This window comes from Papio anubis, chromosome 8 (genome assembly GCF_008728515.1).
Source record: "Papio anubis isolate 15944 chromosome 8, Panubis1.0, whole genome shotgun sequence".
Taxonomy (NCBI): domain Eukaryota; kingdom Metazoa; phylum Chordata; class Mammalia; order Primates; family Cercopithecidae; genus Papio; species Papio anubis.
In genome coordinates this window covers 123,455,189-123,479,461 of record NC_044983.1, presented here as the reverse complement: position 1 = coordinate 123,479,461, position 24,273 = coordinate 123,455,189, and the positions used below count along the sequence as shown (strand labels likewise).

Genomic DNA, 24,273 nt, shown 5'->3' with positions numbered 1-24,273 from the left:
CCCAACCCCTGAGCCCAACCCTGTTCCCAAGGCTGCACACTACAAATCCAGCCCCTTATTGGAAGGACATGGTGGGAAGCGGGGAAGGCAGAGAGGATAGGGGATACAGGAACTGCTCCTAGGAAGGGAGGTCCTGAGGTCCAGAGAGGGGAACAACTTCAGGCCTGGCTCATGGAGACGTGTCCAGCCTTAGAAGGAGCAGGATCAAGCAGAGTTCCAGGTGCCGGGTGGGGCAGAAAAGGAGGGTGGTCCCAGAGCCCCGTCTAAGTCCCTGCAGGAAATCTCTGAGGAGGAGCTGGCTGGGGCAGGCTGGGGTGCAAAATGCCTGTCCACTGGCTGTGGGGCAGGAGAGGGCAGAAGCTAAGAGGGGAGTTCTTGTCTGAAGCTCATCCCTACGCTGATGGCCCAGAGTGCAGCTAGGAGGTATGGACTCGGAAGCTGGACTGCCTGGGTTGGAACCCTGGCTCTGTTACTTAATAGATTCTCAGGCAAATGAGTTAAACCTCTCCGTGCCTTAGTTTCTCCATGTTTACAAGGAATGATAATCTCACCTGCCTCAGTGTTGATAAGAGAAAGGAGATGAGTCTGTGTGGGTGAAATGTTCACAGGGACCCCGGGGTGTGGTCGGCACTGCCCAGTCCAGTGACCGGCACACCTTTTCTGTAAAGGACCAGAGGGTCAATATTTTAGGCTTTGCTGGCCAGATGGTCTCTGTTGAATATTCTTTTTGTATTCTTCAACCCTTTAGAGAGACATAAAAATTGTTCTTCACTCAGAGTTCTTACAAGCACAGAACACTGACCAGATTTAGCCCAAAGGCTGTAGTGTTTGTTTGTTTGTTTGTTTGTTTTGAGAGGGAGTCTCACTCTGTCGCCCAGGCTGGAGTTCAGTGGTGTGATCTCAGCTCCCTGCAACCTCCACCTCCTAGGTTCAAGCGATTCTCTTGCCTCAGTCTTCCAAGTAGGTGGGATTACAGGTGTGCGCTACCATGTCTGGCGAATTTTTGTATTTTTAGTAGAGACGGGGTTTCGCCATGTTGGCCAGGCTGGTATCGAACTTCCTACCTCAAGTGATCCACCCGCCTCGGCCTCCTAAAGTTCTGGGATTACAGGCGTGAGCCACCATGCCTGGCAAAGGCTACAGTTTAAGGGCCCCTAATCTAGACTAACGGTGACCCTAGAGTTGCAGGTGTGGTTAGGGGCAGGCAGGTTGGCTGGCTTCAGTTGGAAGCAGTTTCTATGCCAGCCTGGTGAGGCAGAGGAAACATGGCAAGACTGGGGGCCTGTGTGGGGTGGAGCACAGCCTGCTGTGAGCTCTTGTGCTGAGCCCTGGACCCACCTGCTGCCATCATTCCCAACGAAGTTTAAGAAGCACCTGAGGCTGGAGCCTCTGAGGACAATGATAATGGACAGTGTGCCATTCCGAAGGGATGACCCCCCACACATCCTCTCATAAACATTTACAAGTTGTTTACTATATGCTAAGCACTGGCCTAAGCCATGAACAAGGCAAAGGGGCCCGGGCTCGACCCTTGGAGGTCTCAGCTGGCAGGTTGCACCTTTGACAGCCCCAAGTTGGGTCTTCATCCTGAGTCTCGAGATGCACTAGCCTCAGTGAACTCCTCAGCCTCCAAGGGTTCCTGGGGTGATCCTCTTGGTGGGGCTTGCGAATCTGGAGCCCATTATTCTGTCCTTCTGGAGAGAAAGAGAAAAAGAAAAAAAAGATCCACTGACTATAAAATGGTAGCAGGATGGTGGCCCACCCGCCTTGCTCAGCTGGTACAGGGGACAGGGCACCCTTCTAATGAGGACCTTAGAGCATCTGACACATGTTCACTCATTCCAGAAAGCTCTCCTTCACCGCTGTCCATCAAAGAGATTGACAACATATAGTGAATGTTGCCATTTTACAGATTGGAAAACTGAGTTTGAATAAAGCTAACTAAGGTGTCTAAGATCATGCCATTCACCATGATGGAAAAGTAAATCAGAATCTTATGTACCCTGTGCCCCACAAACACAGTGGACTCCTTCCTGTACCCCACCAGCATTCTATTCTATAATATTACAAAGCACAGTTGCACCTGGTTGGTTTTCTTTTTTATATTAACTCATGTCCTCTGTGCCCTGAGCCTACTTGTTGCAGGACTCATGGTTAATCCCTAATGAATATACCAGCAATTGACAGGTGGGTTGAGTTTCTTTTTACATAGAAATGAAAGTAACACCATCTTACATATGAGATCTGGAGGGCACAAAGAAGCCAGTTCTGACCATGCCGAAAGAGTGTGGTGGAATTGGAATGGAAAAGAAAAGCCTACATAAATATCTTAGAAAGAGCATCAAGAATGCGTACCTCAAGCTGGTTCCTTGTTTTCACCTGTGACTGACCGCAACACTAACAAACAAGGGAAAATGAAATCCGTGATCATCCTCAAACAGGGTCACCCTGACATTCAGAGCAGAAACCACAAAGTTTTGCTGTAAAGAGCCAGACAGTATATATTTTAGGCTCGGCAGGGCACAGGTCTGCCTCACGATTCCACTCTCCCACTACAGCAGGAAAGCAGCCACAGACAATATGTAAAGAAATGGACATCGCTATGTTCCAATAAAACTTTATTTACAAAAACAGGCTGTGGGCCATAGTGTGCCAATTCCTGGTCGAGTACAGACAATGGCAATGTGACCACTTAATGAGATTCTATCGTGTGCCAGGAACTCTACATCTTTTAATCTCCTTTCTAAGGCAGGTATTTGCTGAGTGCTCACTCCAGGCCAGGCACTGTTCTAGAAGCTGGGCTTCAGTACAGAAAAAGACAAAACCCTGCTCCCTCAAGCTTACATGGTGGAGAACCCTGCCAACACCCCACCCCCACCCCAGGAAAAAGCATCACCTCCACTTTTCAGAAAAAGAAAAAGGTACGAATCCTAGAACTTGTGAGGGGCACAGCTGGGATTCCAGCCCAGATTCCAAATCTCGGTTCTTTTCAGGGTGCCATACCATCTCTCAAAGCAGAATCAGGACCCTCAATTTCAGCCCAGAGGCTGCATCTCATTTTCAGCCAAGCCAAACTGCAGCTGCAATCTTTTACGCAACAGCAACCCAAGTTTTAATGCCCAAAGCAAGAAAAAATGCAGTGGAAGCTGTCCAGCCACAGATAAAACTAATAAAAGCGCTCTCCGGGGCAGGCCATGCAGGGCTGGCCCCATCCACGTCTGGAACCAAGAGATGCAAAAGACGCAATGGATTTAAACTCTGCCTGTCCACCAACAGTCCCATAGACTGAGAGGTCTGGGGGAGGCTCTGGAGCAGGAAGGTGGAACTGACAAATACAGCTCTGCTGTTTTGAGGCTGGGTATGGGCATGGCAGTGGTTCAGAGTCTCCCTGCTATCCTTTTTCTTATGGTTTTACATGGCTTGGACCCCGAAATAAAAGAGCGCTCTGTGAAAGGGAATGAAGACAAGGAGGAACACAGAGTAGAAGAAAAAACCTTTCTTGAGTGCCCACTAGATATCAAGCATGTTAACATTTTACCTACACACAATGGGCAGGTATTCGTCATTGCTCCTGTTTCATAGACCAAGGATCAGCACAAAATGTTTTTGTAATGGGCCAAGTAGTAAATATTTTGGTTTTGTGGGCCATCCTATCTCTGTTGAAACTACTCAACTGTGCCATCATTGAGTGAAAGCTCTGCACACAACAACTATAGCTTGTGTAGATAATACATAAATGAATGAGCATAGTTGTGTGCCAATAAAACTTTATTTATAAATGCTAATGTTAGATTTTCCTATAATTTTCATGCTATAAAATTATACTTCCTGTGATTTTTTAATTTAAACATGTAAAAATGTAAATGTTTCTATTTGCATTTAATTTACATTTACATTGAAAAATGTAACATTTTCTATGTAAAAACCATTTTAAAATGTAGCAACCATCTAAGGATGGTTAGTGTGCAAACTGTACAAAAACAGGCAGTAGGCTGCATTTAACTTGTGGATCATAGTTTGCTGACCCCGTTCTAGAAGAATTCACAGCTGTCATTTATGTGACCTGGCAACCTGATGCAGAGTCTGGGTTTGCAGGTGCATATGCCATGCTGCTGATGTGGCATTAGGAGGGGTGGTGAGGGCTATAGCAAAAACCTATCCATTTTGACAACTTCAAGTAGAACAGTAAAGGCCTTTATCCAGTCAATCATTCAATCATTTATTCATTGGTTCCTCAAAATGTGCAGAGCTGGCAGGGCGCAGTGGCTCACACCTGTAATCCCAGCACTTTGGGAGGCCAAGGCGGGCAGATCACCTGAGGTCAGAAGTTTGAGACCACCTTGGCCAACATGGTGAAATCCCGTCCCTACTAAAAATACAAAAATTAACTGGGCATGGTGGTGCGCGACTGTAATCCCAGTTACTTAGGAGGCTGAGGCAGGAGAATCGCTTGAACCTGGGAGGCAGGGGTTGCAGTGAGCCGAGACGACGCCGTGGCACTCCAGCCTGGGTGACAGGGCTAGACTCTGTCTCAAAAAAAGAAAAAAATGTGCAGAGCCCTGAGGCAGGTGATATTCATGCCAAAGGCCTCCTTCAAGCCTTACAACAACTCTTCTTTTTTGAGTTGAAGTCTTGCTCTTGTCCCATAGGCTGGAGTTCAATGGCGCGATCTCAGCTCACTGCAACCTCCGCCTGCTGGATTCAAGCGATTTTCCTGTCTCAGCCTCTGGAGTAGCTGTGACTACAGGCACCTGCCACCATATCTGGCTAATTTTTGTATTTTTAGTAGAGATGGAGTTTCATCATGTTGGCCAGGCTGGTCTTGAACTCCTGACCTCAGGTGATCCACCCGCCTTGGCCTCCTAAAGGTCTGGGATTACAGGCGTGAGCCACTGTGCCTGGCCAAGCCTTACAGAAACTCTTAAGAGGGTTGGTTATTTACAATGCTTATCCCCATTTTACTGATGGGAGAACAGAAGTGTGGAGAGAAGCCCAAGCTCTTTCCATGATCCAAGCTGCTTAGTCATTGTGAGGGTAGACTCTTTTCTTTAAGGAACATGGCAGCAAATAACCAAAATAGAAAAAAAAAAAAAAAAAAAGAAAGAAAAGAAAAGATCAAAAAAGAAAGAGAGATCTTAAAGTGGCATACAAGTATTATTCCAGATGTGGCAGTCGGAAAAGCTTGGTGGAAGAGGCATCTGGGCAGGATAGGAGAGGGCAGCATTTCAGCCACAGGAGGTGGGGGCACCGCGGGCAGCAAGAAACAGAAAGAACAGAAAAAATAAAGCCCCAGAGAGCAGGAGGGAAGACTGAGTAGATGGCAGAAGATCTCTTGGCTGTGGAAAAGTTATTAGGTTGCTGCAAAAGTAATTGCAGATCACAATTACTTTTGCACCAACCTAATAGTATGGACACTAGGAGGTGGGCTGGATCAGTCAGAGGAAGGCCTGAGGCCCCTGCCCAGGGAAGGGGAAGGGAAGAGCTTCAGGGAGCTGGAGACACCTGGGCCATCTGTCTGATGTGACAATTAAGCAAAGGTTGGTGTGTTGGTAGTACAAGACTAGAGAGTTTCAGAAGGTGCTGGAAGGGGAGATGGAAAAGGAGATAGAGAAAAATAAATGAGACACGGCAGGGGGACTTGCTGACAGCTGGAAATTCTGAGCTTAAGGGTTCTTTGCAGCTTCCCAGCCCCTGCACTGGGAGGGTCAGCTGGGTCCGCCCGGTGGGACGGAGGGGTAGGTGTCACCACCAGGCCCAAAGCTTGCACACGGCCCAGGGGACAAGGGGAGAGCTCAGTCCAGTTGTTGACCTGGTGGGCTTTGGCTTTCTCAAACTCCTCTCATATTCCCACCCTCACAACCTTATGAGGACAGCTTTCAGCAACCCCACAGGACAACGGGGACACTGAGACCCACAGGCCACAAAGCCTGGAATGGAGACATACCCTGAGTTTTCCTATGACTGCTAATGATGCCAGCTGGCACCTGTGGGTGCCAGGCACTGGGCTAAGCTTTTACCATCCTCACAACTTTACAAAAATTTATTACTTATTATAAATGTATGTATATAGAAATGAAATACTGTATATTATCCTGATATATAACTTTAAAGGTAGAGCAGTTGTTCTGTCCCACACTGAGTATGCAGCCAGGATTGAACCCAGCTGTTTTCTTTGTCACCTTACCGCCCTTTCATGTATCCCTCTAGAGTCTAAGCAGCACCTCTGGAGAACAGAGAGTTATCAAGAATGAAGAAGAAGGGAGAAGCAGCTGTCTTGGGGACACTGGAGCCCCATTATGTCCCCAGATGAGAATGTAAAGGACATGTTGGGGGAGGGGCGGGTGAGCCAGGGTGCTGTGTGATGCAGGCGCTGGAGGATGATTCTGAATAAAGGTCAGGCTTCTCTAGCGTGAGAAAGCCAGCTGGAGAGGAGTGATTCCCTCACCCACAGCAGCACAGGCTTAGCCAACAGCCAGGACCAGTGCCGGACTTGGCCGAGAGTGCAGGTTGTATAATCATCTCAGCCCTGCCGGTCACTGCAGAGCACCGGGGCAACCTTGGGACAGGAAAAACAAACTCATGAATGCCTGCCAGGCCGGGACAATCTGAGGAGTAAACAGAGGAGTGATCGCGCCCCAGGGACCTAACACTCCTCCCTGTCCTGCTGGGCTAATAATCATCACAGTAACTAACATTTAAGGAGCACTCACATGCCAGGCACGTGTGCTCAGAGCTTTAGACACATTCTCCCTTTAATCTTCCAGGAAAGTCTATGGGAAAGGTGAAAAAATTATTCCCATTTTACAGAGGAGGATCAGGAACTGACCTGGGATCACCGAGCTATTTAAATAGAGGAGCTGGAATAGAAACCCGGCAACCTGACTCCACAAGCTGCACCCACGACCTCCGTGACACAGGGAGGCCGCTGGGCATGTGGCAATAGAAAAAAACATATATATATATATTTAGGAGCCTAGATTAAGTGGAATCACATCTTAGCTCCACTGCTGCTCGCTGGATGATCTTGGATTAACTATGCTCAGCAACTGTTGTCTCAGTGGTATGGTGGGGACCCCAGGTCCTAGGGTGGTAATGAGCATGGAGGGTGACATTAATGAGCAAAGTGTCTGCCAGTAGTTCCTTCATAACTGGTGTCTGATCTCACGGGACCCACAGACCCTGCTACCTCCCAGAATATGACACGGGTCCTCCCTGAACCTCTGACTTCTCCTCAGCCCCCCATCCTCCTGGACTGCACTCTCTGTTTGGTGAACTCCCAAAGAGGATTCCAAAGCCTAACAAGAGACCGATGGCTCCGTAAGAAACACATTCTCTGATGACTCAGCCCCCCATCAAAGTCAGGCTTTACCTTTTCTCTTCCATTAATTGCCAATTTATTATACTCCATCCATGGAACAATAAGGGGAATGTGAAAGGTGGGCAATTCGACTGCATGAATATGTCTGCTCTCTGGAAGTCTGGACACATAGTCTTTTGAGAAAAGAAACAGAAACCATAAGTTCACCAAAGGCGGGTAAAGACAGTCTTCTGTGGAGTTACCCAAACGTGTTTGAAAGTAAAACCTCCCGTCAGGCCCTCCTTGGAGGCAACGAATTCCATCAATATAGAAAACTGCTGGCCCTGGGAAAGACTTTTTTCTTTATCTGCAAAATATCTCCCTACTACTCCATAAGCATCCAGGTCCCTGTCCCATAGACGGAGTGAGGTGGAGGGGAAGGCCCACGCATAGAACTGAATTCAACATAATTGGTTTTCTCTGCAATCTTTTGAAATAAAATCCGAGGATTTTGTTATATGCATTTTAAAAGCATTATTCTGAAAAGGTGTCCATAGCTTCTCTAGTCTGCCGGAAGGGTTTATGGTACAAAAAAATGTTCCAAGCATTTCTGATCCTAGTGGTTGAGGCCCTAGTAAACTCACAAGTTCCTTACTCTTCATGAAATCACTCTCTAATGGTTTCTAATAGGCTTATAGATAGGATCCTGTTGTTTGCCCCTTTCAGCTTCCCTGTGGAAATCCTCCTGGTTTGTCTGCAAATGTGTGTAACAGAGAAAGAGAGAGGGAGAAACAAAGAAAGAACGATTTTCTTCTAATCTTGACATACTTTTCCAATTATGACCTCCCCACCCTGCTCTGCATAACTGTGTGTTTAATCATCTGTACACCCTCATGGTCTGCAAAGTCCAGAAGGGCAGCAGCAATGTTGAATCCTTGCGTCCCAGTTATAGACCGAACATGTGTGTCCTCCCAAAATTCATACGCTGAACTTCTAACCTCCAGGGTAATGGTATTGGGAGGTGGGGCCTTTGGGGGGTGATGGTCACGACAGTGGAGTCCTCCTCATGATTGGGATTGGTACCATTATTGGGGGATGATGGTCATGACAGTGGACCCCTCATGATTGAGATTAGTACCATTATAAAAGCGACCTCAGAGAGCTCTCCTGCCCTTTCCTTCACATGAGGACACTGCAAAAAAGCAATTATTTATGAACGAGGAAATGGTCCTTCACCAAACACAGAATCTGTCAGTACCTTGATCTTGGACTTCCAAGCCTCCAGAACTGAGAGAAGTTGACTTAGTCTTACAGTGTTCTGTTGTAGCAGCCAAAATGGACTAAGACAGTAGGTCTCTGATCAGATCAGTTTTGACTGAGTGCTTGAAGAGGAGGGGTCTTACCGCGTATAGCTTCTCTCGTTTCCAAGGGTAAATTTCCCTTCCTCCAGCAAACCTGAAGGTATTTTCCCTTGACGATATGTTTAGAGTTCTTGGCCTTTTCTTCTTATTTGGGCCACATGGAGGACAAGCTGGCACAGCACCTGCCTCCTGGGGTCAGGGCCTGGCAGTGCCTTCTCACCCACGCGGACTTTTTCCTTCTCTCCTCCTCTGAACTCACCGCAGAATGAAGACTACATTCTTTCCAGAAACCGCTGGTCCACACAACTAGCAAAATAGCCTCTTGCTTGTGGGTTTATCTGGTAATCACGGCAATAAATGAAAGAACAAGCTTTTCTTGAACAGTGAGTCTATACCAGGCTGAGTACTGGACCTTTCAGAGTTAATACTTATGGAACACTCCATCCCCAAACTGCAGAGGACACATTCTTTTCAGGTGCCTGTGCAACATTTGTCACAGGACACTGAGCCATAAAATAACCTCAATAATTTTCAAAGGACTGGAGTCATGCACAGCATCCTCTCTGCAGACAATGGAAAGAAACTAGAAGTTGACAATAGTAAGTGAGTAGACAATCCCCCAATACCTGCAAATGGGGAACCTCACTCAGTGCTTGGCACAAAGTAGCCTTTCAATAATATTAGCTCCATCCCCCAACCCCTGCACCAACATCTTTCTCCACCTTGGGTAAGACCAACTCCTCTGGTGCTGCTGAAGGTGAAGGTAAACCAGCAAGGACATTGCTGAAGCCCTGAGTGTGTCTCTCACTGGCAGTCTGCACCGGGAGCTGGGACCGTGAATTAACCTTGGCCCCTGGCTGAGCCCATGGGCTTTCACCAGATCCACACTTAGACAGGAAGATGTCCACCATTCTGCCAAACAGGGCACTTACGTTGCTGAGGGGGCTGCTTGATTTAGTAATGGATCTTGTTCAGCTTACTCAGAATATTCTTGGGCAAATAAAATCAAACTTGTTTTGTTTTGTTTGCAGAATTTAACTGTTACGTCTTGAGGGAAAAAACCAAGTAGCTGCTGGGCACGGTGGCTTACACCCGTAATCCCAGTACTTTAGGAGGCCGAGGTGGGCAGATCACTTGAGGTCAGGAGTTCGAGACCACCCTGGACAACATGGTGAAACTCTATCTCTATTAAAAATACAAAAATTAGCCAGGCGTGGTGGCACGTGTCTGTCATCCCAGTTACTCGGGAGGTTGAGGCAGGAGAATGCTTGAACCTGGGAGGCAGAAGGCGGAGGTTGCAGTGAGCCAAGATCTCTCCACTGCTCTCTAGCCTGGGAGACAGAGCGAGACTCCACCTCAAAAAAAAAAAAAAAAAAAAAAAAAAATTAGTGCAGCAACACAGAAAACCAGCAAAAATCTTGGTGAGTCAATCATTCAAAGTAAATGGCAGGAGTGGCCCTGGCATTCTTTGGGTTGGAGAATGAGCTGGGCCCTTAGTTTTACTTAAGAGTTTGCTTGAGCTTTTCAAGGCCAATAATGAGAGCGATCCATGTTTTTGGTTCATTAACTAAACGGGCAGTTGTGGTGTTAATAATCTGCCACCCATAAGAGCCAGGTGGAGGGACACATTATCGCCAGACGCTAGAAATGTGTAAACAACTACAGTTTACAGAGACAAAGCTGGTTGCAGCATCATTTTCCTACAAACTAGGATAATGTCACCTAGACACAAATGAGTGGAAAATTAAGAACTGAATTAAAACACATCTAAAGAGACTGATACATGACAAAACATCCTTGGAAATCAGTTCATGGAGGCTTTCACTGGGATTCCATCGAGGGAAGGGAGTTTAAAAAGGTACGGTTACAGCCCAGTTTTGTCACATCTGAGCTGTGGAACCATGGGCAAGAGGTTTCACCTCAGTTTCCTCATCTGTGAAAAGAGGGTGGCAGTGAAACCCCTACCTCAGAGGGCTGTTGAAGACTGAGATAATGCACAAAGATGCTCCACAAGTGCCAATCACAATAGTAAACTACTGAGCAGTGACCGTGCAATCTAAGCAAAGACGCTGCATTATGACATTTCTGAGAAGTAGATAGGAAACTTAAAGCTCAGGAAAGCTAAGACATTTGTCCAAGGACACAGCTGTAAGTCATAGAGATGGAATTCAAACTCAGTCTAACTCTAGAACCTCAAGGAACTTCCAGTCCAATAGGAGTAATCAACAGAAACCACTCCCAACAATTCCAGGGCAGCCAGCCTTGCAGCCCCAGGGACAATATGCTGGAGCCAAATGCAGCCAGGGTCCACCCTGTAGAAATAAGGAGTTAAGCTATCCCATTTGAGCTGGGTCTTGAAGGATGTTTTGGTTTTCACCAGAAAGAGAAGGAGGTCAGAATGGCCTTATCGGAAAACCCATACTGAACAAAGTAAGATGGTATGGATTAAAAGAAATTCTGTTTACGTAAAGCTGACAGGACAGCTGTTGTGGTGTGAGCTTTGGGTTTGTTGGAGCCTCCTATGAACTATTTCTGTGTCTTTACAAACATTCTGGTTAGTATAGCGCCATGGGTATAAGTACAGGCTCTGGTGTCTGATGGTCTAAGTTGACATAATCAGCTGTGTGACTTTGGGGAAGAGACTTAACCTCTCTGGTCCTGAAGTGGGTTTTCCTTTCACATGAGGATTAGCATAGCAGCACTCTGGGCAGCTGTACTAACTGTAGAGCTCCATGTGAACACTTAGCATCAAGCCTGCTAGGAAGCTGATGCTTATGTTTCTGTCCCACTAGATGTGGCCCTGGGTCTCCCTGTGTCATCCTTTTGCCCACTGCCTAGACCCCTTCTGCCCATTGGCTGGAATACTCAAGGAACTACTAGTTCATGTCCTAAAAAAAGGAAATTCTCAAGAATCAAAGAGAAATGGGGCTTGGACTATTACTAGGGATGAGTTACTGCTGAAAACAACTTATCGACTCACAGCCAGATTTAGGGATCTGACTTCATCCCTTTTGCAAAATACATTTTGGCTAAATAACTGTGACATGATGTCATTTGAATTCTAACCATTTGACAGCTGACAAGGAAAGCACTTTCTGTCTGGACCACAAGGATGTCTGTACTAATCTTTGTGTTTTATTGTATGAAACGGAATGGCAGATTGGAGACGTTCATACAAAGGTACCTTTGCTTTAACGTCCCCTCTTACACGTCACAAACTCTAATCTTGGGGATCTTGTATTTTGCCTGGGCTTAGCTAGGTGCTTATGTTAACCAGTCTTTAAATCAAAGATGCTAAGACATATATTTTTTCAAATTTCAACATCTCCAAAATGGTATGTGTCCTACCACCAGTGGCATACAGTAACGCAGTAGTTTAATTGGAAGCATTTGTTTCTTTCTCAGTGCACATGAATTAAGTGTGAGTCATACAAATGAAAGCATCTTAAATTTGAGAAAATATCGTTTGTGTGGAGAAGCATGCTAGGTTTTGGACAAAGCTTGCTTTTGCTAAAAACAACAACCACATCAATATATGTTATCACTCTTAACTTATAGATGAGAAATCTGATGACCAGAGTGTTAAGAAAAGGTTTTGCTCATGATTACCTAGTACGTAGGAGGAAGAGTTAGGGTGGGGTTCTCATTACTATTGCAGATTACATATTTACTGCAAAACAGTGTTGTAAAACAATAATTGTTTTATGTTGCATGATTTTTTTTTTGGTCAAGAATTTGGGATGGGCTTGGCTGGGTGGTTCTCACTTGGAGTTTCCCATGCCCTTGTGGTCAGATGTCAGCTGGGTCATGGACTTTTGAAAGTGCACAGGGCCTACATGTGCATCCAAGATGGCGGCTCTCAGGGTTTTTGGCTGATGCCGGGAGCTCAGCTGAGGCTACAGACAAGAGCATCCACCAGGGACTTCTTTGGCTTGACAGTCTCTGTGCTTTCCCTGGAATAAGTATGCTCAGAAAACCAGGCAGGAGCTGCATAAAGCAGTCACAAGCCTGCACAGACTCAAGGAAAAGTCATATATCCCGTCTTTCATTGGAAAGAATATCAAGGAACAAGACCATTTTGTTTTTAAACAAATGGGAACAGATGGGAACCTCATTCTGACTGGTACCAAGACCCCATATTTGGAATGACTTGTCTGGTGCCTAGGAACAAAGCAAGAAAAACAGAGTGTGAACTAATTATGATGAAGAGGATTTTTAAACAAATGCAAGAAGGTTCATCAGGTCACATGTAGCTTCATTTTCAATGTATTCACTTTGGAACCTCAAACACTGGTCCAGCATTGCTCCCATTGTTCAGAACATATCTAGAGCTTTCTGGGAAGTGATTTCAGGGCCAATTTAGCAGGTTCACAAGAAACATCAGGCTTAGAATTGTGTCAGCTATACCTTATTTCTAACCTAAAATGGCTTTTTGTAGTGTAGCAAATATTTAGTGATCACCTGCTACAGAATGTTCTGGTTTCTGTGGATTCCTTGATGAACAAAACAATACCTCATTCTTCACTCGGCTTACATTTTGCTGGAGGATGCAAAAAATAACCAAATTTGTAATAACATCCACAAGTCATCAGTACTACAGATAATGATAGGCAATGAGGGGCAGGGGAAACTCTTTTAAAGGGAGTGGTCAGAAAAGGCCTCTCTGAGAGTTGACATCTGAGCAGAGAGCCAGGCAGATGTGCAAGGAAGAGAGAGTGTTCCAGAAAAGGAAAATGGTATGTCCAAAAGCCCTGAAGCCACACTGGTCTCAGATATGTCTGGCCCACAGCAAGGAGGACAGTGTGGAAAGTAGGATAAATAAGGGGGGAAAGTGGCAGAGGAAGGGTGCACCTGGGGTTCACTGAGGACACAGAAGGCACTTAGGATTTTAATCTGAGATGAGAGCCATGGGAAGATTTTGAGTGGTTTAGTCCCATGCTTTGGTTCACATTTTTAAAGGATTCCCTGGCCGCCAATGGGGGGATGAAGGATAGAGTAGAAACAGGAAGATAGATTAGGAGTCTCCTACAGTAAATCAGGCTAAAGGTGGTGACAACTTTGTTTGAACTGTCCTTGGTGGTGAAGGTAAGTAGGGAGTAAAAAGAGCAGATATTTTGAAGGAAGGTTCCATGGGATTTGCTAATGGACACACCTACCAGTTGATCCTTTAAACCCATGAACAAGGTATATTTCAATATATTGCTTAGTGGCTGCCCAAATTAGAGTGGGACCTCGACAGAGGTGGCAACTTGGGTGGTAGAAAATGAGAGACCCAGGCTACACCGGTTCCCCTCAAACACTAGCTGAGGATCTTGACCCTCACTGCACAGAAGGGGCAGAAGCTCAGGCAATAGCCCTTCCTTCTCACTCTCACTCTCTGGCAAGAAAGGTATGAGGAGAGTCAAAGAACAAACCACTAGTTGGAAAGACCCTCTCAAAAAAGGAGTTCACAGATAAGTCTAGAGCCTTCAAAGGGGGCTGCCAGGAGACACGCGAGCCCATTTGCATGGGCAAGTTTGGGTATTTCGGCCATTCAGTTGTTGACACGACTTGGTGGTCACAGCTCCTCCTTTGCAAGCCAGCGTTCTCTAAGGAGCCTTTTTTTGTCAAAAGGAAACCACCATTGTGTCTGCTTTGAGACAGATTTTAGGGGGAGTTTCATGCTCCATGAGCCTCAGTAGTAAAAGGGTCAAGGTGCTGCCTAAATACCACAAGTGGTCCAATGATGGGATCAAGATGCAAACCCAAGCCTTATAATAGTGACTACTTTTCTTTTAATTTTACTTTGACAAGCACATCTGCAGCCAATTACAATGTGTCAAGCAATGTTCTAATCATTTTATAAAATGTTTAGGCATTTAATGATCCTAACAATCATATGAATTCAGTATCACTATTATCCTCTATTTAATAGTCAATACACAGTTACTGAGCATTTTATACGTGAGAAAAGTGAGTCACAGACAAGCTAAGTGACTTGTCTAAAGTCATGTCACAGAGTCAAGATTAGAACCCAGGAATTCTTGCTCTGGAACTTTGGCACATAGGTAACATGTTAAGCTGCTCTACACTGTGCTTTGTTGGAAATCTCTCTATCTATCAGAAATAATTTCAGCTGTAAATAAGAGACAATCCAAATTAGAGTGACTTAAACAATAGGACATGTTGTACATAACAAGAAGTCTGAAGATAGCCATCTGTCTTAAGCTGATGGAACAGTTCAACAACGCTATTAAAAAATCCAGATCTTTTCTATCTTTGCTGCTCCACTATCTCAGTCTATTGACTTGTCACCTCATAATTACAAGATGGCTGCTGCACATCCAGGTATCACATCCAAGATCCAGGGAGGAAGAAAGGAAAAGAGTAATAAGCTTCCTTTGCAATGGGCTTTGCCTTTTTCTTTAGAAAGAGACTCCCTCCTCAGCATACTGTTCCTAACAAGACTGGGTAACTTGCCTGCCATTACCATATCTAGTTTAAACCAGTCATGATTCATCTCACCAGGTTGGGATAAGAGTCTGACTTCCCTGAGACCTGAGGCCTCCTGCCAACCCGTTGAACATATTGACGTTCTGTACAGTGGGAGGCAATGGTTTTGAGGTAACAAGAGACAGCATTTGCCATGGGTGTTAGTACCCCATGATGGGAACATTGCAGCTAGAAGGCACAAGGTTAAGATCGCATGACTGACAATGTGGCAGCTCCAGAATACTAATGCAGGCCCATCTAGCTCTAAATATCATTATTTTAAATGTAAAGTAGCACATTGCTAAGTGGAGTCGAGAACGGATGGACACACATTTGGCTTTAAGTGAAAGTTGTAGCACCCCGAACAAGTTACTTAACCTCCCTAAAGCTCAATCTACTTATCTCTAAATTGTGGCTAGTAATGATGTGAACCAAGGGGCAGCTGTGAATGTAAAATGAAATAATATATGCAAAGACCCTGACAATACTAAGCAATGAATAATTCTTGGCTATTTTTATTATTGTTGTCACTGCTATTATTACTCGTTACCCTACTAGACTTTGTAGCTACAGTGGCCTTGTACTCAGATTAGAATACCATTTTGGGCGTCTTTGGGCAATCTGGTAATGGCAGTCAGTAGTGGGTAGGCCTGAAAGTGAGGGGAGGTGTTCCATACAATACTAACTACAGATTTAAGAATCCTCCAGCTTGTCTTGCTTGAATGTCATGAATCAAGGATTGATGCTTCAAAATACAGGTCTGCAGATCTACAAGGCACAATAGTTTAGTTTTAGTCTTGGTTCTGTTACTAGTAAAATGCTGTTTGGTCAGAAGTATCTCATTTTTCGTTTTGCGACCTTTGTGTTTTCATCTGTATGGTGAAGTGGTTTTTCCATTATTGGTATTCAGTGTGTAGTGGACACTAATTGAGCAACTATTATACTCACAGTGCCATGGAAGCCACAGAGGAGCAGTGATAGGGGATGTGGGTCTCACACTCAGAAAGTTTGAGGCTTAGGAATCTTCAGTGTTTCTTTCAGCAATAACATTTAATAACATTAGCCAGAAGGCAAGGCTAATAACCCCCGACCCAAAGATTTCTTCTGCTATTCTGCGGGTTAATCATGTTAGTGACATTGTAACAAAAAAATCTCTGAATAAATACAAAAAACACAGCTATGGCAGTTTCCTAAGGAGCTAAACATAGTCTTACCGTGTGATCCAATAATTGTGCTCTTTGGTGTCTACCCAAATGAGTAGGGTTCCTGTTCCCACAAAAACCTATGTACCAACGTCTGCAGCACCTTTATTTGTAGTTGACAAAAATTGGAAGCAACTAAGATGTCCTTCAGTAAGTGAATAGATAAACAATCTGTGGTATGTCAAAATCCCAGCAAGTTATTTTGTAGATATCTACAAGCTGATTCTTTTATAGCGAGGCAGAAGACCCAGAATAGCTGACACAATACTGCAGGAAAAGAACACACAAGCTGGAGGACTGACACTACTCAACTCCAGTACTTCCTATAAAGCTACGGTCATCAAGATGGCGTGGTATTGGCAAAAGAATAAACAAGCAGATCAATGGAACAGAACGTAGAACCTGGAAACAGACCCACATATATATAGTCAATTGATCTTTGACAAAGGAGCAAAGAGACTACAATGGAGGAACGATATTTTTTTTTCAACAAACGGTGCTGAAACAATGGACGTTCATTTGCAAAAAAAGAATCTAAACATAGATCTTAAACCCTTCACAAAAATTACCTTAACATGCATCATAGACCTAAAAGTAAATTAAAAATGATAAAACTCTCAGAAGATAACAAAGGAGAGCATCCTAGATAACCTTGAGTATGGCAATAACTTTTTAGATACAACACCAAAGGCACAATCTATGAAAAAACTAATTGATGAGTTGGACTCCATTAAAATTAAAAATTTCTGATATGCAAAGACACTATAAAGAGAATGAAAAGACAAGCCATTGCCTGGGAGAAAATATTTGCACAAGACATGTCACTTAAAGGAATGTTATACGAAGTGTACAAAGAACTCTTAAAACTCAAGAATAGGGAAATGAGCAACTCAATTAAAACATAAGCAAAAGACCTGAGCAGGCATCTCATCAAAGAAGGCGTACAGATGGCAAATAAACATATGTCATCAGGGAAATGCAAATTGAAACAACAATTAGATATGGCTACACACCTATTAGAATGCTGAAATCCAAAACATGAATATCAAATTCTGGTGGAAGATTTGCAGCAACAGGGACTCTCATTGTTGGTGGGATTGCAAAATGATGTAGCCACTTTGGAAGACAATTTGGCAGTTTCCTATAAAACAAAACATATTCTTACCATAAGATCTAGCAACAGAATGCCTTGATATTTACCCAAATAAGTTGAACACTTACATCCACACAGAAACCTACACACAAATGTTTATAGCAGCTTTATGCATAATTGCCAAAAACCTGGGAGCAACCAAGAGGCCTTTCAGTAGGTGACAGGGTAAAGAAACTGTGGTATATCCAGACAAAGAAATATTATTCAGCACTAAAAAAGAATGAGGTGTTAAGCTATGAAAAGACACGGAGGGACCTTAAATGCATATTACTAACTGAAAAAATCAGTCTGAAAAGGCCACGTCCTTGGGAGGCCAAGGCGGGCGGATCGTGAGGTCAGGAGATCGAGACCATCCTGGCTACCATGGTGAAACCCTGTCTCTACTAAAAATACAAAAAATTAGCCAGGCATGGTGGCGGGCGCCTGTAGTCCCAGCTACTTGGAGGCTGAGGCAGGAGAATTGTTTGAACCCAGGAGGCGGAGCTTGCAGTGAGCCAAGATCGCACCATTGCACTCCAGTATGGGCGACAGAGCGAGACTCTGCCTCAAAAAAAAAAAAAAAAAAAAAAGAAAAAGAAAAGGCTGCATCCTATGTGATTCCAACTGTGTGATTCTGAAAAAGACAAAACTGTGGAGATTAGTGGGTTGACAGGGGTTAGGGGGAGAGAGAGAGTAATGAGGAGAGATAGGGGAAGCACAGGGGAATTTTAGGACAGTGAAACTACTTTGTATGATATTATAATGGTAGGTACATAACACTATGCATTTATCAAAACCCACAGAACTATACAACATGAAGAGTGAAGCCCAATGTAAACTATGGACTCCAGTAACTCTTAGTGTATCAATATTGGTTCATAAATTGTAACAAATGTACCATATTAATTCAAGATTTGAACAATAGGGAATATGGAGGGAGAAGAGGAGAATATATGGGAACTCTATACTTTTGACTCAATATTTTTGTAAGCCTACAACTGCTCAAATAAACAGCCTATTAATTTACATGCACACAGAGAGCTGAGCAACAGTCATATCCTTTGATCGAATGATTCCACTGCTGAGATCTTCTTGAAATACAGGACATAGTAGGAGGAAAACTTTATTTACAGAAGGGGAAGAAAGTCAGCAACCTGTAGTTCATCACAAACAACCACATGGATAAAAGCAAATTTCAAAATGGTAGTTGAAAAGGTTATGGAATAACGTGGACAATGCTTGTGGAAAAATGCAAATAGAAAAAAAAATTGGAAATCACCTTAAGATAACATATAAAAAAAAAAAGGAAAAAAGAAAATAAAATATCCCAAAAACAAAACAAAACAAAAAACCCTAATTAGCCAAGCTTGGTGACCGGTGCCTCTAGTCCCAGCTACTCGGGGGGTGCTGAAATGGGAGAATTGCTTGAGCCCAGGACGTCGACGAGGCTGCAGTGAGCCATGTTTGCGCCGCTGCACTGCAGCCTACGCAACAAAGTGAGACCCTGTCAACACTTGTATAAATGGACACAAATGGGATATAGCACATTGGTAATGACAATTGATAGTATGTTACCAGGGGCATGAAATTAGGATAACTATTTTATTCATTTTTTCAATTTCTTATAATATGTTTGATTTATCTTCTAAAAATACGTATGAGGTCTCAAAAATATATATATAGTCTACGAATCCTACAGTTAGGGGAAAAAAGACAAAAACCGGTAGTAAAGCCAGATGGCTAATAACAATAGCAGCACGTCCACCTCCTCCATGACCATTTCTTAGGAACTCACTACGTGGAAGCCACTGTTCTTAGTACTAAGTTCTAACTAACCTGGGCTAACCCACTCAAAGCCCAGAGCTAGATAGCATGGGGTTGCTTACAAGCAAGTAAGAAACTGACCTCTGAACCACTGGCTTATTCAAAATATACTTATTGAGAACCCAGTAGAGTCACTAGGTGCTTCAAACATGCAAAGAAAAATGAGAAATAGACATTTAGAGAACAAGGATGGGAGGTTAAGAAACTACTTACTCACTCGCCTACTCAGCAAGCATTTATTTATTAATTCCTTACAAGAGGCTAGGCACTGAAGATACACATGATTAAATGTTTTCTCTGGCCTTTAAGAACTACCACTCTACTCTCCTCAGAATCCTACCTCTTCCCAACCTGGGACATTCCTAATCGTGGACAGGCACGCTAACCGTTTAAGAGACTAGGACCAGAGGCGTAAACTGAAGCTCCACCAGCAACCCTGGACGTGTGATCACCCTAAGTCAGACTTGGAAGTGCAGCTCCTGGAGGGCGGGAACCATCCCCACAACCCCTCTCTGCTCATTCTAGTTCACTTGAACTGACTTTTGGGGTCAGGAAATTTATTTTTGTCTCTACCCCATCCACCAACCCCACACCACCAAGCATTTCAGATCAAGTATCTGTGAATCATAGGCCAGGCTGATTCATTTCTTAAAGTTTCCGGGCTTTGAGAATGAAAATGGTATTGGTGGCTGGGAGGATGATAAACGCAGGGAACGTCAATGCGACTTGTTCTGCATTTATCTACCAAAATGCAAACCAGATCTACCAGCATTTTATTAAAATGAGGAAGGCAGCTGCTGAAAACTTTGCAGTCAGAGAGGTTTGATACATGGAAACGATCACCATTCCTTTTATGTAAAAAACTCATGTATCGTGTACACCTTCCTAATGACATTTTCTCTATTCGTGGTACTGCCTTTTTGGTTTATCTTAGTTAATGTGAAAAAATGCCCAGCGTGGGTTTTTGGAAGCTCCGTTACAGATTCAGTGCTTATAAAATTATGGGTTATTTTTTCCATATGAAACAGGAAAAGGGAAATAAAAGAAATGTGGATTGAGCACCTATTGTAGAGTCTCATTTCACCCGCTGAAGCCCGAGCAGGTTAGAAAGCAGAGGCTAGGAGAGGGTTAGTCACCTACCCCAGAAAGCTCAGCAGCAGAAAAGCACCACAGGCTTTGGTCTCCTTTGGTAGAAACCTGCTCAACCAGGGAACACTTAACTAAAGGGGTGTTCAGGAACAGAAACTCACAGTAGGGGCAAAAAACAAAGTTCTGGGACTAGGGGAACCAAAACCCCAGACACTTAGCTGGGCTATGCCTCCCACGTGGCTTCACACCCACTTACACTGACCTTTCACCTTCAGAACCGCATTGAGTCTGCTGACCCGTGTGAAACACGCAGCAGGGAACCATAACTCTTGCACTACATGGAAAGCCTGATTGGGCCCCCTAGGGAAACCCGCTGGCATCTGAATCAGATCCTGTGACCTCTGTGGTCCTGAGCCTCAAAGCAGGGGAATACCCTTTGCCGTGGATCCACCGCAAAGCCTCAGGGCCTAGGTGAGAAAATTTCACCTGTGAATCATGGTAGCTCAGCACCTTCTCTGGGCCTCTCTCAGAAGCCCCTGAAGGGCTTAGCATGTGTCACCAAGGGCCAGGACAGCTGCAAATTCTCCTGTGAAACAAGATTTCATGGGCTCTGTTGGTCTCTGAGGATGCCTCATCAATTCATGAGATGGCCTATTTGCAGGTGACAAGGCTCACAAATGCCAAATGAAACACTCATAAGTGAGTGTGGTTTTCAACTTTTCAGTGTCATTTTAGTGAATACCTGGCTCATTTGGAATTGTGGTGTCAATAGACGGAAGCCCAGAGAAGGTAAGTGACTTGCCTAAGAACACACAGGTAGAATTAAACAAGTTTGGAAGTAGAATTCAGGGAACCACAACCTTTTTTCCCATCATCATACCACCTTGCTTAGAACAGAGACACACCGAAGCAAAAGAAAAATATATATATTCATTTTAACTGGATGGCCAAATAGTAGGAAAGAGGAGGAAAATCTAAAGACAATACATTCCTTGCCACTCATGGACTCTTTGAGACATTGTCTCAGCTCAGAGCTCTGGGCTGGAGCTTGGAGCTTTATCAGGAATTACCTTTCCCCACCCCAACATGTAGTGAAGGGTGAGCTAACAGGACATTCTTTATGTCAAGCCTGGTGGCAGTGTGTAGACCCAGTTATTCAGTCTAAGAGCTTCAGGCTGTGCACTGAGTCCAGTGTGCAGATAAGAGAAGTAACGTCCCAGGAGAAGTGATCTGCTCAAGGAAACCCAGCTGGCTTTGGGCAGAGCAGACACCAGATCACTGTGTCACAACACAGAGTGAGCGGTGGTCAACATCCCTCATCATCCAACCCTGTGGGGTTCCCAGAGCACAGGGCACTTCTCTAGACTGTGAGGACAAAGGAAACTCTGGTCCCTCTGGCAACCCTTCGAATTTTACACAATCTGTCTACTGGTTTGATATAATTTCTAAGGCAAGTGGCTCATTTTGATAAAATGAGTTGTAGCTATGAAAAGATAGCAGTGAACCTGGCTGGGTCTGTCAACTTACACGTGAGAAGGGATCTGGAAGTATAATGAATGGGAAAACAGATAAATAATTTGTGTATTTGGTCCAAATAAAAGGTGGTTACATCCACATGATGCAATAAAACAATGCAGCAGTTAAAAATAACAGAGTGGCTACCATGGATAGCACTCCTCAATATATTGCTGAGTGAAAAGGGGTAAACTGCAAAATACTCTACCAGAGGTGTACACAACAGTACTCAGTGTGTATATGTGCATGCGTGTACACTTAAATGAATTAGAGCAGTCTGCAAGAATGTGCTATAAAAGATAAGAAACGTGACCTACACAGAACTAATGAGGAGACAAGGATTGAGGATGGGTGAGCTAAAAGGACTTTGGCCTTACGTGGAAAGTTTTTAATTTTTCCGAAATGAATGCAATCATTTAATATTTATGTAATAAAAGTTTAATTTGTTTTAAAAAAGGAGAAAATAGAAATATAATTTTAACAATTCATCTATCTAGTCCCTCACTATTTGAGCATCTATTATGTGCCAGGCATGAAAGAAGGTAAAAAAATCCAGCCCCTGCCCACAAGAATATGTTCTAACATAGAAGGAGGAGGTTTCCTGCTTATAAGCATGATGAGATGTATTACAAGTGCTCTGGTGAATGAAGAAGTCAGAGCAGAATAGGAAAATAAAGAAAGGGATCTCCATGTTTCACAGGAAATTCAAAGGCCAAAAACAGAGTCCCCAGTCAATTCTGCCAAGACCTGCCATCTTGGAAAAAAATGAGTATTATGACAACAGTTTGCAGAAGGACACATCTTTTGTAATTTTAAAGTAATATCCATGATCCCTCATTTCAGCTAGAGTTCATAAATGAATATAATAGTACGGCGGATAGTTTGCAGTTTGTAAACATTTAACCCCCATGAACGGAGAGAGATGGTTTTGTTGCTTTTTAAAGAAACTGACTCTTTGGCTGCATTTATCAGTGCATATGGTTTACTCCACTAGACTAGAAATGGCTCTGCCAAAATTGCTGCTTAAATTTGGGTTTCTAAAAATAACTCATGGGAAGCCTGCAGTGTGAGAGGAAGATGGTTGCACACAGCTCCAGCGAGGAAAATCTCAAGCATTTGATTTGAATTACCTAAGAGCTGAAATTGAGTGCAAATATCTCCATGTAGCAACTGCTATATAATTAGCCATCCTAATGGAATCCTTTCAAAACCAAGGCAGTTCAACAAGTTATTTTAATTGAAAATAAAATTTCCCAACCAACTATTCTGTCAAAACCACATTAAGTGAAGATAGTTAAGCAGTGACCAAATCACTAGAAAAAGCATTATGTGTTATGGGAGAAATGAGCAGGAAAGGAAGAGGGGGATAGGCTTTTTTTTTTTTTTTTTTTTGGAGACAGTCTCGCTCTATCACCCAGGCTGGAGTGCCGTGGCACGATCTCGGCTCACTGCAACCTCCGCCTTCCGGGTTCAAGCAATTCTCCTCTCTCAGCCTCCCGAGTAGCTGGGATTACAGGCATGCCACCAACACATCCAGCTAATTCTTTTTTTAATTTTTTTATTTTTAGTAGAGACGGGGTTTCACCAGATTGGCCAGGCTGGTCTCGAATTCCTGACCTTGTGATCCGCCCACTTTGGCCTCCCAAAGTGCTGGGATTACAGGTGTGAGCCACTGTGCCTGGCCAGGATATGCTTTTCTATATGGGTACAATGTGGCAGTTTTCTGGGCTCCTTTTTCTAGCTTCATGTGTCTTCTGGTCTCTTGGAAAAGTATTCAATTTTCTCTGCATCGATGTTACTGCTGGGGCTATCACCTGAGTCCAGTGCGTCACTGTTTTCTGAAAAGAAGCAGCCAAGTGAAGATCTCAGAGATAAACAGGGGAAGAGAAGAGAAAATGGCACTTGCTTTCTGTCTCGTTCATGACTAGCACAAGGACACCTTCCATCCCAGGAGGGCCACATTCTCGGAACTTCTCTGCACCTGGACTTTCATCTTTGCTACTTATCAGCTGTGCCACGTTATGTTCAGCATCTCTGAGTAGCAGTTTTCTCATCTTAAAAAGAAAAAGAAAAAAAAAATTGGTATTCTCACACCCCCCAGGATGGTCAGGAAGGTCAAATGTGTGCACAAACAATCTGGTATTCTAGACAGTATCTGCGACTGCCTGTGTGTGGAGGGCTAGGGAGGGGACCAGACCCTTCCTCACCAGTTGAAATGGGATGGCGCATGAGAAGGAATAGGGAGGGTACTAGACCCTTCCTCACGAGTTAAAATGGGTTGATGCGTGGACCAGCGGCATCAGTACTGCCTGAGAGCTCATTACTAGAGTAGACCCACACCGAAAAATTGGTCAAAAATCTGTATTTAACAAGTACCCCTGG

At 44.0% G+C, this 24,273-nt stretch overlaps 1 long non-coding RNA gene across 2 annotated transcripts in view; it reads right to left on the bottom strand.

The window, feature by feature from the left end:
- LOC101002034 overlaps positions 1-24,273 on the bottom strand; it is a 324,709-nt gene that overhangs the window by 95,051 nt on the left and 205,385 nt on the right. For both annotated transcript variants that reach the window (XR_004185934.1, XR_002524006.2), the window contains 2 exons: positions 17,345-17,472; positions 552-1,694 (listed from right to left, as the gene is read on the bottom strand). This is a non-coding gene — a long non-coding RNA (uncharacterized LOC101002034). The remainder of the gene's footprint in view (positions 1-551; positions 1,695-17,344; positions 17,473-24,273) is intronic.